Below are 12,650 nucleotides of genomic sequence, written 5' to 3'. Positions count from 1 at the left end.
ACGGAATAGCGAAAATATTTAGGCATGTGAAATACGATGCTATAACACTTGATGTTGATATAAATATATATGTTTTGTTCTCCTATGACAGACCTCTATAGTTCAGAGGTAGATTCCAAGCCAGATATTTTATGGCAATAAAATTTTTACGAATACACAATTCTCTTCAGTTCGTTCTTTTCTCTTCTTTTCACTTCATGTAAGCTGAGAAGAACAACCCTTCCAGAAGGGGAGGTATTGCCGAATGACTATCTATCTGTGTGATAGAAGCCTAGTAGGATACCATCTATTGTTTAATTGCTTGTCAAGTACTAAAGGCTGGCCACCTTCTGTACTAACTATGCGATATAAAAAGTGTTCATGATCATAGTGATCTCTCAACAAATTCATTTACTTCTATATGATTGATCAAACTTTGGGAAATAGAAACAGCTGAAAAAAAAGGAGTAGTAAAGTTATGATGGTATTCGGAATGGAAACACATTCGTGATACTAAGGTTGACGTGGTTATTAAAAGGTTATAGAACGCTAACGAGCAAAAGTATAACCAGTATAATATTAGGAACGGAAGGTAGTAGCGATTACGAACTGGAAAAGAATGGGTATTGAGAAGCAAAAGCTCTAATGCTAAAAGCTATAATAAGAGTCTGTGCAATAGACTTGAAAGAATTTGGAATGATCAATTAACATGGATTAAGTTATCTTACGACAATAGATCATATGTCATTATCGAGATGTCTCCTTATGAGATCCTTGGGGGAAGACAATGTCGATCTTCCTTATGTTAGGATGAAGTTGTAGAGCGCAAGATGCTCGGACCCGCAGTAGTCCAAAGGACCAAGGATATAATAGATCTAATCAGAGGACGGCTGGTGGTAGCCCAAGATGGACATAAGAAGTATGTTGATTTGACACGAAAGCACAAGGAATAGGAAGTAGGGGATCTAGTGCTGTTATAGGTATTCCCTTGGAAAAGATTGATGAGATTCGGAAAGAAAGGAAAGCTAAGCCGATGAATTGTTGGACCCTTGGATGTATTAAGAAGTATTGGGAAGTTAGCATATGAGCTAGCCCTACCCCCGAACCTGTAGCAAGTTCATAACGTGTTTCACGTATCAATGTTAGGGAAGTATAATTCGGATGCCAGATAAATAGGGGCATATGAGCGCATAGACACGCAACCCGACGTAACCTATATGGAGCAACCAGGAAGGGTTATAGAGTGAAAAGGAACAAGTGCTTAGGAGAAGGGTTATCAAACTATTCAGAGTTTGATGGAAGAACCACAATGTGGGAAAATCTACTCGAGAGTTAGAAAGTGCAATGCTAAGAGAGTATCCCTATTCATTTTCTATCTGATTCCGGGACGGAATCCTTTTAAGGAGGGGAGACTGTAATAACCCCAATTTTTGGAAATTTTTGAAACCCTTATGAATAGTGATTTTGCAAATTATGCTGAATGAGAAAACTTTTCATGCCACACTATGTAGGGGTTCTATTATTGATCTTCTGGGATATTATTAGTACTCTATGTGGTATATAAGTGTATGTAAAGATCGTCAGAATCCAATTCCGAATACTTTGACTTTTCCCGGAAATCCACTAGATACGGAAAGAATTGAGTATAAGGTAACAGGATAAAAAGGATTTAAATTAAAGGATTATAAGAGAGGATCATAAAAGGAATATAATATATTGAGAAAGGTTAAGGGAACCTAAGTAATAAGATCCCGGGTATGATCCCTCAAACGATAAACGAAAATGAAAGTTAAGCGAACCGTATAACAGATCAGCGGTCATTAGGCAAACAATTAGGAAGTTAATCAAGGGGATTAGAGAGGATGATGTCACCCAACCAATGAGAAGAGGACAAAGAGGGAAAGATGACATCATAGCATGACATAAGCATGACATGGGAAGGAAGGAGGTTTGGTTGAATTAGAACCACACAAAGTCCAAGGTTAAATAGTTAATTAACTAACAAAAAAAAAACAAAACCAAATCAACCAAGCCAAACAAATCATTTTTCACCAAAACAAAATTCTATTTTCTCATAACCAAGAACATTGCTCTCGGCTTTTTACTATTTCAAAGGGAAAATTTTTCAAAATCCAAGATCCAAGCTTCCTAAATTGGTAAGATAATTCCCTAGTGTTCCTTATGCATAGTTATGGTTATATTATGAGTTTAAGCCACCAATTCATTCTCTATCTTCTCCAATAAATCAATGAAGAAGACAATGAATAGTGATTTCAAGGTTTTAACTTTATTTTTCTTGATTTTCCTTTAAGATCCAAGCTTTCCTAAGACTCCTCAAGGCTTATTAAGGCTTCCTAGCTACTCACACCACTTCAAGGAAGGTATATCATCTCCAAACCCTAGCTTTAATTTGTATACTAGGTTGATTTTGGTTGTTAGGGTAAAGAGTAGCTTGAAGCATGTTTGTTTAAGAGTTTGGGTTGGAATGGTGGTGATGGAATTGTTGAAATCTTAAGATTGGTTAAAGAATGTAGTATAGTTTAAATTCAAGTTTTAGGAGTAAGTAAATGGATTATAATGAGTTGGTTTGGGGCTGTTGTAATGTATTTTGGATGGAGTTTGGATTGGATTGTGAATTGGGGTTGAATTGTGGTTGTTTTGAGTTGTTTTAAAATTGGGAAATCGCGTAAACATAGCCGTCGTAATGTCCGGTTTACTTTAGACTGCTTTTAGATAGTTCATGTTACGAGCTTCGTTTTGATATGTGGTTCGTTTGATTCCGATGAACGGTTTAGGAGAAACGGCCGTTTTAAGTAATGACGTTTCGCGAACGAACCCTTACCCCTTGCCTTACTTTGAAACATAGGTTAAAGACCTTAAAGGACTAATTGAAGTATGAAACATTTATGTAAGGTGTAATAGGCAGTTGGTAAGATACTCGCGAAGGAATCGCCTTAAAAATCGTAATGGTTAAATTATTAAAAATGGTGGAGCCGAGGGTACTCGAGTGACTTAAGAGAATCAGTAAGCGCAAAACAAGCGTTAGAGTCTGAGTTAGTTAAAGTATAGATTTACAAGTGACTTTGGTTTAATTCCAACATACTTGTTGTTTATAGGTTACTAGACTCGTCCCGAGCCATTCGTAACCCCCAGTCGCTCAGGCAAGTTTTCTACCCGTTATACTGTTGTTGTGATGTAAATATATGTATATGCATTATCTTGTGATAAGTGCATGGTTGTTATTAGCAAATTTTGTGATATATTGGAGCATGCTGATATGGTATATATGTATCTGTTGATTCAATTGCTTATAAGTTGCATAATACATATGCTAGAGATAAGCAGTAGTTGCGTATACCCTTCGTATAGGGGACCCAAAGGTGAACATTTTCTAAAACCGGGAGTCGATGTTCCCGAGTATATTATATATATATATATATTTAAATATATATATATATATTGATATAATTTTCAAAACTATTAATCGAATAAGGTTTATTCGATAACTTTTATTTTATTTAATGAATATTATTACGAATATTCATTCGAGGGCTTATGACTCCTGTTATTTTATTTAATGAATATTATTACGAATATTCATTCGAGGGCTTATGACTCCTTTTATTTTATTTAATGAATATTATTACGAATATTCATTCGAGGTCTTATGACTCCTTTTATTTTATTAAATGAATATTATTACGAATATTCATTCGAGGGCTTATGACTCCTTTTATTTTATTTAATGAATATTATTACGAATATTCATTCGAGGGCTTATGACTCCTTTTATTTTATTTAATGAATATTATTACGAATATTCATTCGAGGGCTTATGACTCCTTTTATTTTATTTAATGAATATTATTACGAATATTCATTCGAGGGCTTATGACTCCTTTTATTTTATTTATTGAATATTATTTGAATATTCATTCGAGGGCTTATGACTCAGTTTATATTATTTAATGAATATTATTTGAATATTCATTTGAGGATCTATGGCTCCGATTATTTGCTGAGATATATTCTTTATTTTATTAAAGAATAAGGTGTCGATAATCAAACTTATCTTGATTATTCAAATAAAGATAGTACTTTCGTATAAGTATATCTTTGGTTATTTAATAGTCATTTCAAGTATAAATTTTACAACTTCTACCTCAATTATTTGTATAAAGATTATTCTTTATGGGAATATTATTTGAATATTAATATTCAGATATTTTCTAATATATTGGGACTGATTTACTTCATTAAATCAGCATTACTCCAAACACTCTTTAAAGTGTTTTCGAGTCTTCAAAATGATTTTTAAAAGTTAGAGCGGATCCCAAAACTCATTTTTATATTTAAGATCTTCCTTTTAAAAAGGGGATTTAAATACTCGCTCAAAACCTGAGGGATCCGGCTCTATGGTGTATTTTATATTCGCAACAAGGTTGCAGTTTTGGTAAATGAATTGATTACTTACCCAACGTTCGGGAAGTAAGTCCATCTATCGAGTCGGCATAAGCAACATGGGCTCAGTGGGCATCAATGATAGTGTAAGTGGCTCAGTGGGAGTCCATCAAATGCATAAGTGGCTGAGTGGCAGTCTAGCATAAGGTCCTATTGCGACCAGGGTGATGACCAGTGGGGAATTCGTCCATCTACTAGTAGAAAAGGTTACTTATAGGTATCTTTGCCTGATCAGCAAGATATCAGGTTTATGCCAAAATTCTTTTCTTTCAAAATTTATTGGATATTGCAATTCTGTTCATACTATACATGACAGAGGTTTTCAGGAAACGTATGTATATATATAGGTGTATATATATATCGGGACTTAATGAAGTATATCATAACTTCATTTCCTTCAAAATATTTCAAAGATTGAATTTATTCAAGTCTTATCTTGTAGTCTCATCAGTGTGATGAACTTTTAAAACTAATTATAACTTGAACGGTGGTAGTTCAAGTAGTATTTGGAAAAGATATAAGTATATTGGAGTATCTTGTAACTTCATCTTTTAAACTTATATCTAGTAAATGATTATCTTGTGCGTGTCAAAGATTTTCGGAAAAATGTTGAGACAAGGTTAGATATATGAGATCACCTTGCAACGATATTTTTATACAGTTATACACTGAAACTCTGTGTGTATTATGCATGGAAGAGGACTACCAATATTTTGAAAAGTATATATGTATATATATATATACTGAATATTTTACGGCTTCATCGCATTAAGATATCAACTTGGTTCATTTCTTTTGACCAAGACTTTCATGAGTACTACGAGAAGGCTCATATATTGTTAATCATTATACATATTATTTTGGTGGGCTTGCTGCTCACCCTTCCTTTCTTCTTTCATCACACAACATCAGATAGACAAGATGAACAGGACCAAGCTCCCGATTCGCGAGCGGATAGGAAACGTTCCGCAGTTTCCTATAGGCGTTGATGTCGCTATAGCTGAGGTAGGAGCTACCAATAGGCTAGGCTTTCAAATTTTGATGTACCAGATTTATGTATATTTATGAATTATAATAATGGCAAAGAAATGTAAACTTATTCAGAAAACCTTTTAAGGTGTATTGGCAGATAATTGTGGAATAAAATGACTTGTGATTATTTTTGGATATTCATCTCTGAGACTATAACTTGTGGTGTGTGTGTTTATTGTGGGGTCACAGTACAGAGTAATTGATTGTGTATTAAGATTGGGTGATATTAAGGGAAATAGAACTCGTGACAACCCGGATCCCCGACCCCGGATTTGGGGGTGTTACAATTATGACTAATAAAAGAAGGAACAAAGTGGTTCTCACTGGTGTGAGAAAAGGAAATGTGTACCTAGCTGATTTCAACTCATCTAATGCAGAATCTGTAACTTATCTTCTCAGTAAAACAAGTCAGGATAAAAGTTGGCTATGGCACAAGAAGCTATCCCATTTAAACTTCAAGACCATGAATGAGCTGGTAAAGAAAGAACTGGTCAGAGGCATTCCTCTAGTGGAGTTTTCAAAGGATGGACTGTGTGATGCCTGCCAAAAAGGGAAGCAGATTAAAGCATCATTCAAAAAGAAACTTGATTCAACAATTGAAGAGCCTTTGCAACTGCTTCACATGGATTTGTTTGGACCAGTCAATGTATTATCCATCTCAAGGAAAAGATTTTGCCTAGTAATTGTAGATGATTTCTGAAAGTTCTCCTGGACATATTTCCCAAAATCTAAAGATGAGGCTAGTGAAATCATCATCAATCACATAAGGCAAGTCAATAATCATCCTGATTTCAAGGTTAGAAGAATCAGGAGTGACAATGGAACTGAGTTCAAGAATTCTGTCATGAGAGCATTTTGTGAGGAAAATGGGATTCTACATGAGTTTTCAACAGCAAGGACTCCACAACAGAATGGAGTAGTGGAAAGGAAGAACATATCACTTATTGAAGCTGCAATGACAATGCTTGAAGAATCTAAACTACCAATATATTTATGGGCTGAAGCTGTAAATACTGCATGCTACACTCAGAATATTTCTCTGGTTAATCAAGCAAAATGCATGACTCCCTAACAATTGTTCAAGAACAAGAAGCCAACTCTAAACGTTCTTCATGTCTTTGGCTGTAAATGCTATATTATGAGAAATCAAACTGACCAAAATGGAAAGTTTGGTGCTAAAGGAGATGAAGGAATTTTTGTTGGATATGTTATTTGTAAAGCATATAGAGTCTACAATCTAAGAACCAACATTGTTGTGGAATCAATACATGTTATGTTTGATGATAAAAAGATTGAAGGACTGAAAGATGGAGATTACCATGAGAGCCTCGAATTCGACAATGTGGAGATGGTTAGTGATGACAGTGATGATGAAAGTGATCAAGAAACACTGTCTAAGGATAATGCAGATAAATCTACTACCAATGAAGCACAAAACTCAACACCTGTCGAGTTGCATAATGCTTCATCCGTCGGAAGGCAATCTGCGTTATCCGTCGGAAGGCAATCTGCGTTGTCCGTCGGGAGACAACCAGCTTCATCCATCGTTACTCAAAATTCACCATCCGTCAGGTTATCAAAAGGAGCAGGAAGTCATGATAGATCACCTATAAAAAGTTTCCCTTTCTCAAATCAAAGATCCATAAACTCAGGGGGAGTTTCTAACAATCAAAACTCAATCACACATCAAGACAACAATGAGGCTTCTTCATCTAGAGCTAATCTACCTCAACAAAGGAAATGGACAAAAGTTCACCCCTTTGAGCTTATCATTGGTGATGTTTCTTCTAGAGTTCAAATAAGAAGAGCAACTCAGGAAGAATGTATATACAACAGCTTTCTTTCCAAGGAAGAACCAAAGAAGGTAGAAGAAGCTTTGTTGGATCCTGATTGGATTTTAGCTATGCAGGAGGAGCTAAACCAATTTGAAAGGAACAATGTATGGAAGCTGGTACCCAAGCCTAAAGGAAAGAACCCAATCGACACTAAGTGGGTATTCAGAAACAAGATGGATGAAAATGGCATAGTAGTCAGGAACAAAGCTAGATTGGTTGCTAAGGGCTATTGTCAGCAAGAAGGAATAGATTTTGATGAAACATTTGCTCTTGTTGCAAGACTTGAAGCCATCAGAATCTTCTTAGCCTATGCAGCCCATGCCAATTTCAAGGTCTATCAAATGGATGTCAATAGTGCCTTTCTGAATGGAGATTTGGAGGAAGAAGTTTATGTTAGTCAACCTCCTGGTTTTGAAGATCCAAATTTTCCAGAATATGTCTATTATCTTTTGAAAGCACTTTATGGACTGAAGCAAGCACCTAGAGCCTGGTATGACACTTTATCAAAGTTCCTTTTGGAAAATAACTTCACAAGATGTATTAGTAGATAAAACTTTATTTTTCAGAAATGTTAATGGCTATAGTATACTTGTTCAAATTTAAGTAGATGATATTATTTTTGGCTCTACAGATGAGAAACTTTGCAAAAAGTTTTCCAAATTGATGTAAAGTAAGTATGAAATGAATATGATGGGAGAACTAACTTACTTTCTTGGTTTACAAGTTAAGCAAGTTAGTGATGGAATATTCATTAGTCAAACTAAATATATTTTCAATCTTTCAAAGAAGTTTGATCTAATGGATTGCACATCTGCAAAAACTCCCATGGCCACAGCAACTAAGCTTGAATTAAACACCACTGAAAGGTCTGTGGATATTTCAAGTTATAGAGGCATGGTTGGCTCACTTCTGTACTTAACAGCTAGTAGGCCAGATATAATGTTTGCTACATGTTTATGTGCTAGATTTCAGGCTGATCCTAGAGAATCTCACCTAATAGATATTAAGAGAATTTTCAGATATCTCAAGGGAACACCAAACCTTGGCATTTGGTACCCTAGAGATTTTAGTTTTGATCTGACTGGTTATTCAGATGCAGATTATACAGGTTGTAGAATTGATAGAAAGAGTACTGCATGAACCTGTCAATTTTTAGGAAACAAGCTTGTGTCCTGGTTCAGTAAAAAGAAAAATTCAGTCTCTACTTCCACAGCTGAAGCTGAATATATTGCTGCTGGCAGTTGCTGTGCACAGATTTTATGGATGAGAAATCAATTGCTAGACTATGGTTTGCAAATTGAGAGGATTCCTATTTTCTGTGACAACACAAGTGCAATTGCCATCACTGAAAATCCAGTACAACATTCAAGGACAAAGTACATAGATATCAAGTACCATTTCATAAGGGAACATGTAATGAATGATACTGTGGAGCTACATTTTCTTCCATGTGAGAAGCAACTTGCATATATCTTTACTAAGCCACTGGATGAATCCACCTTTTCAAGGTTGGTAAGTGAGTTAGGTATGCTTAATTACTCTTAAATCAATCTGAGTTATTTTGCAAGTTGATATGCAACCCAAATTTTAATTGATTTTTCAGTCTTGGATGAAATTTTGGCTAAGTCAAAATTTACATCTCGACGGATGACCCTTATCCATCAAGTTTGGTCATCCGTCGATATACAATTTACTAATAAAAATCAATAACTTTTCTGGAATATTTTATGTCTCGACGGATAACAGTCTATCCTCATCCGTCGAATTGTCTTAATCTCAACCGTTAATTCCTTGTACATTATCCATCGAGTATACTTACAGTTTGTAAGCATTACACGACGGATAATGGGTGGAATTACTATTGGTTACTTTATTTTACTTTATCATTTTTATCAGTTATTTTTGAGATAGTATAAAAGCTTATTTCATTGCAATTGCTTTTCTTTTATCATTCTCAAATTCAACTTCTCTAATTTCATTCTCTCTCAAGCACCTACTCTCCTTCTCTTCAAGTTCTTATTCTCTAACAATGGCACATGTAGTAAAGATCATGTCTCAAACTGGGTTCATTTATGAAAAGAACAATTTCACTGCATTAGTTAACAAGGGTATTCAGCAATCGGATGACTATCACAAGATGATGGAATTTGTGAAGAATTGCAAGCTCAATTATGCCATGTTGGAATCACCCACAATCTTCTGTGAAGTTGTTGAAGAGATGTGGACCACTGCTACCTACAACTCTACAGATAAGACCATCACTCTAACCATCAAAGGTAAATAATTCTGTATCAATAGTGATGTGATAAAAGCATGTTTTAAAATTCCTGATAACAATGTGACTTCACCATACAATGACACTGATATTATAAATATGATTAATTCCATGCACTATGCACTTCCTACTTCTAAACTAAGTGATATTAGGAGAATGGGTCTTAGGAAGGAGTGGAGTTTCTTGTGTGATATAATTACAAAGGTTTTCTCAGGAAAGATCAGTAATATTGATTCAGTGAATATTTCCATGCTTAACATGCTATATATTCTAGTTACAGATAAATTTTATAATTTCAGTGACCTTGTTTTGTTTGAGTTAGGTTTTAAATTAGGTGAGTTAGCTAAAAGAGGTAAGAATGTGTATTATGCAAGATTTCTTATGTTATTGGCTAACCACCTCCGTGAAGAGATTGTGCTTGAAAACCCTAACAACAAACTGGATTGTTGGGTTCAAGAGAGAAGGCTCATTGCAGATCTGAACAGGGCCAATCATCACAAGGATGTGCCAATGCTCTACTTCCCTGTAATGCAAGCACCTCAGGTAAGTGAGGTAAGTTCATCCATCCTTATAACTCTTCCAACCTCTACAATTTCTTTGAGTTCAGGAGTAGCTATGGAAACTATGACAATGACCAAATAGTTGCCTACCAAAACTTCCAGACCTACTACTATTTCCAAATCCAAATCAAAGAAAACCCCCTCTTGTATCTCTCAAAAGATGCCAGTTGAAAAATCCACAAAAGCCAAAGAGGGGAGTGTGGAGGATGGTAAGTTAGGTGAGGGAAGGGGTGAACATAAAAGAAACCCCAAGAATAAGGTTGAAGAGTTGAGTGAATCCCAGCCTAGCCACACTGCAGTTTCCCAACAAGCTGCAGTGCTTAGAAAGGACAAAAGCTCACTTCTAGCTGCATCCTCCCAAAAGGATGTAGCTATTGAACAAAGCTCTCAACCAAGAGCACAGGCCAAGAGGGTTAGGGACACAAGCTCACCCCAAACTTATGCCAGAAAGAAGAAATCAAAAACCTCTAGGGATGCACAGGGTACACACAGTGCAAACTGGTGCTAAAGACATAGTCACCGCACTTTCACAAATTCAGCTTGATGTGGCTCCAATAAATGTGGAGTCACAGCCAAAATCTTTAGTTATATAAGCACCTCAAACACCATACTCACCAATAAATTCTCTGGATGTCGATATGATAAACACATCAATTCCTGATTCCCCTTCTTTAACTCTGTTAGGGAAGCCAAAATCTAGTGCAAGTGAGCATCATCTTTTAGATGATTTTTTGGCTCACTTGCCAATTCTTTCAGGAACTGTTGGGTCATCTGTGCCTAAAATATCTTCAATCAGCACAAAGTCAACAATAGTTTTTATTCCCACCTCACTCATTTCTACTCTCTCGACGGATATTGCTCATCCGTCGAGTAGTGATTGTATCCCGACGGATAAGCCTAATAGCAGTTATCCATCAGATAGCAAAACCACTCACTCGATGGATATCACTCATCCGTCGAGTATCTCTGCACAACTTCAAACTTCAATTATTTCAAGTGCAGAAGATTTAGTGGTTGTACAGTCACTCTTAGGATTGAGAGAGTAGAGTGTTTTGAGTGAGAGGTCGGGTTGCTCCCAGGCAAAAGGAGAGGAAATGAATGAAAATCTGCAATCCATTTCTTCAGGATTGGCAAAAAGGAGTGAGAGGAGTCCCACCTTAGTAGGTGAAGGTTAGAGTGTGAGGGTGGGGAGCCAGGGTGACACCCCGATGCAAGAAAAGAGAGAACATGAGAGAAAAGCAGGTATAGAGGGTTTAAGAGTGGATCCAGCCATTGCTCATGAGTCAATGATTGTGGATGATGCTAAAAAGGAAAGACAATTTCAGCAACATTACAAAGCTGTAATTGATAACGTTTCCTTGGACGCTGGCACTTTTACTCATCCTGTGTCAGCCTATCAACTATTGGCTGCTCAGAGCAATGAGGAGGCAGAGAAGACTTTAAATCTAGTACATACTTCAAAATCTCTTCAAAGGCATAAAGTTGCTGTCAATTTGATGCCTCTTACAGCTGGTGAGCCATCTGAAGAATTTAGAGTGAATTATAATGATGATGACTCTGTTTCATTTGATGGAAGCATGAACTTAGGGGGAGATGAAGGCCCGAGTTCTATTCCAGATCTACCTGAATGGGCATTGGCGAAGGAATCTACACCAGGACAATTCAATGTATCCTTAGTCAAACAAATCATGTCTATCCAAAAGGCTATTCAGAACACCTCAAATGCTGGTACCAAGGTTATTCTTCAAGCCCACCTAGATTCTCTACATCTCATGAAGCTACAGTAATTAAGAAAGAATCAGAGTGTGGATGAACTCAAAAAGGATATAGCTGTCTTGAAGACCTACAATTCTGAGAAGCTGGATTCAATCATACCCTATGGTGCCATGCAAGATCTGCTACTAAGACTGAGAAGAGAATCAGATGCTGAAAAGAAGCTGACCAAATTGGAGGACAGAGTTCAAGTTATTGAAAACTCCGTGGTCACCATTCTTCAAAATCAACAGTCTCAGACCAGTCTTCTAATGTAACTGGCTAAAGCACAAGGCTTGACCCCTCAACTTAATGATAACAAAAAGGGGGAGAAAGGACCAAGTGAGGGGGAGAAGCTTCAGATACAAATCAGTAAAGTAATTGTGCCTTCAATTACTGTCTCAAAGCCACCAGTTGTAGATGGTATAGATCTGATTAAAGCAGCAGCAGCTAACTTGAAAGTTGCTGAGAAGGAAAAGTTGAGTTTGATCAACTGGGAGAAGATAAATGAGGAGATACAGAAAAAGTTTGAACTTGTCAAGGAGCCAGTTAAGTCAACCATCCATCACTCTCAAGTCAAGAAAATTAGTGTGAATGAGATGAGCATGAACTATCTAGAAAGAGGACAATCTTCCTGCATCAAGTCTCCAAAGACTGAAATGATTCTTAAACTAAGGGCAAACTACTCAAAATCATCCTTGAAGAACCCCTTGGACACTGTGTATGAGATACCGAAGCCTGATGAAAAGAAGCTTC

This window comes from Apium graveolens, chromosome 9, assembly GCF_009905375.1.
Source record: "Apium graveolens cultivar Ventura chromosome 9, ASM990537v1, whole genome shotgun sequence".
NCBI lineage: Eukaryota > Viridiplantae > Streptophyta > Magnoliopsida > Apiales > Apiaceae > Apium > Apium graveolens.
The sequence above is the reverse complement of the archived record's forward strand: the minus strand, read 5'-3'. Positions refer to the sequence as shown.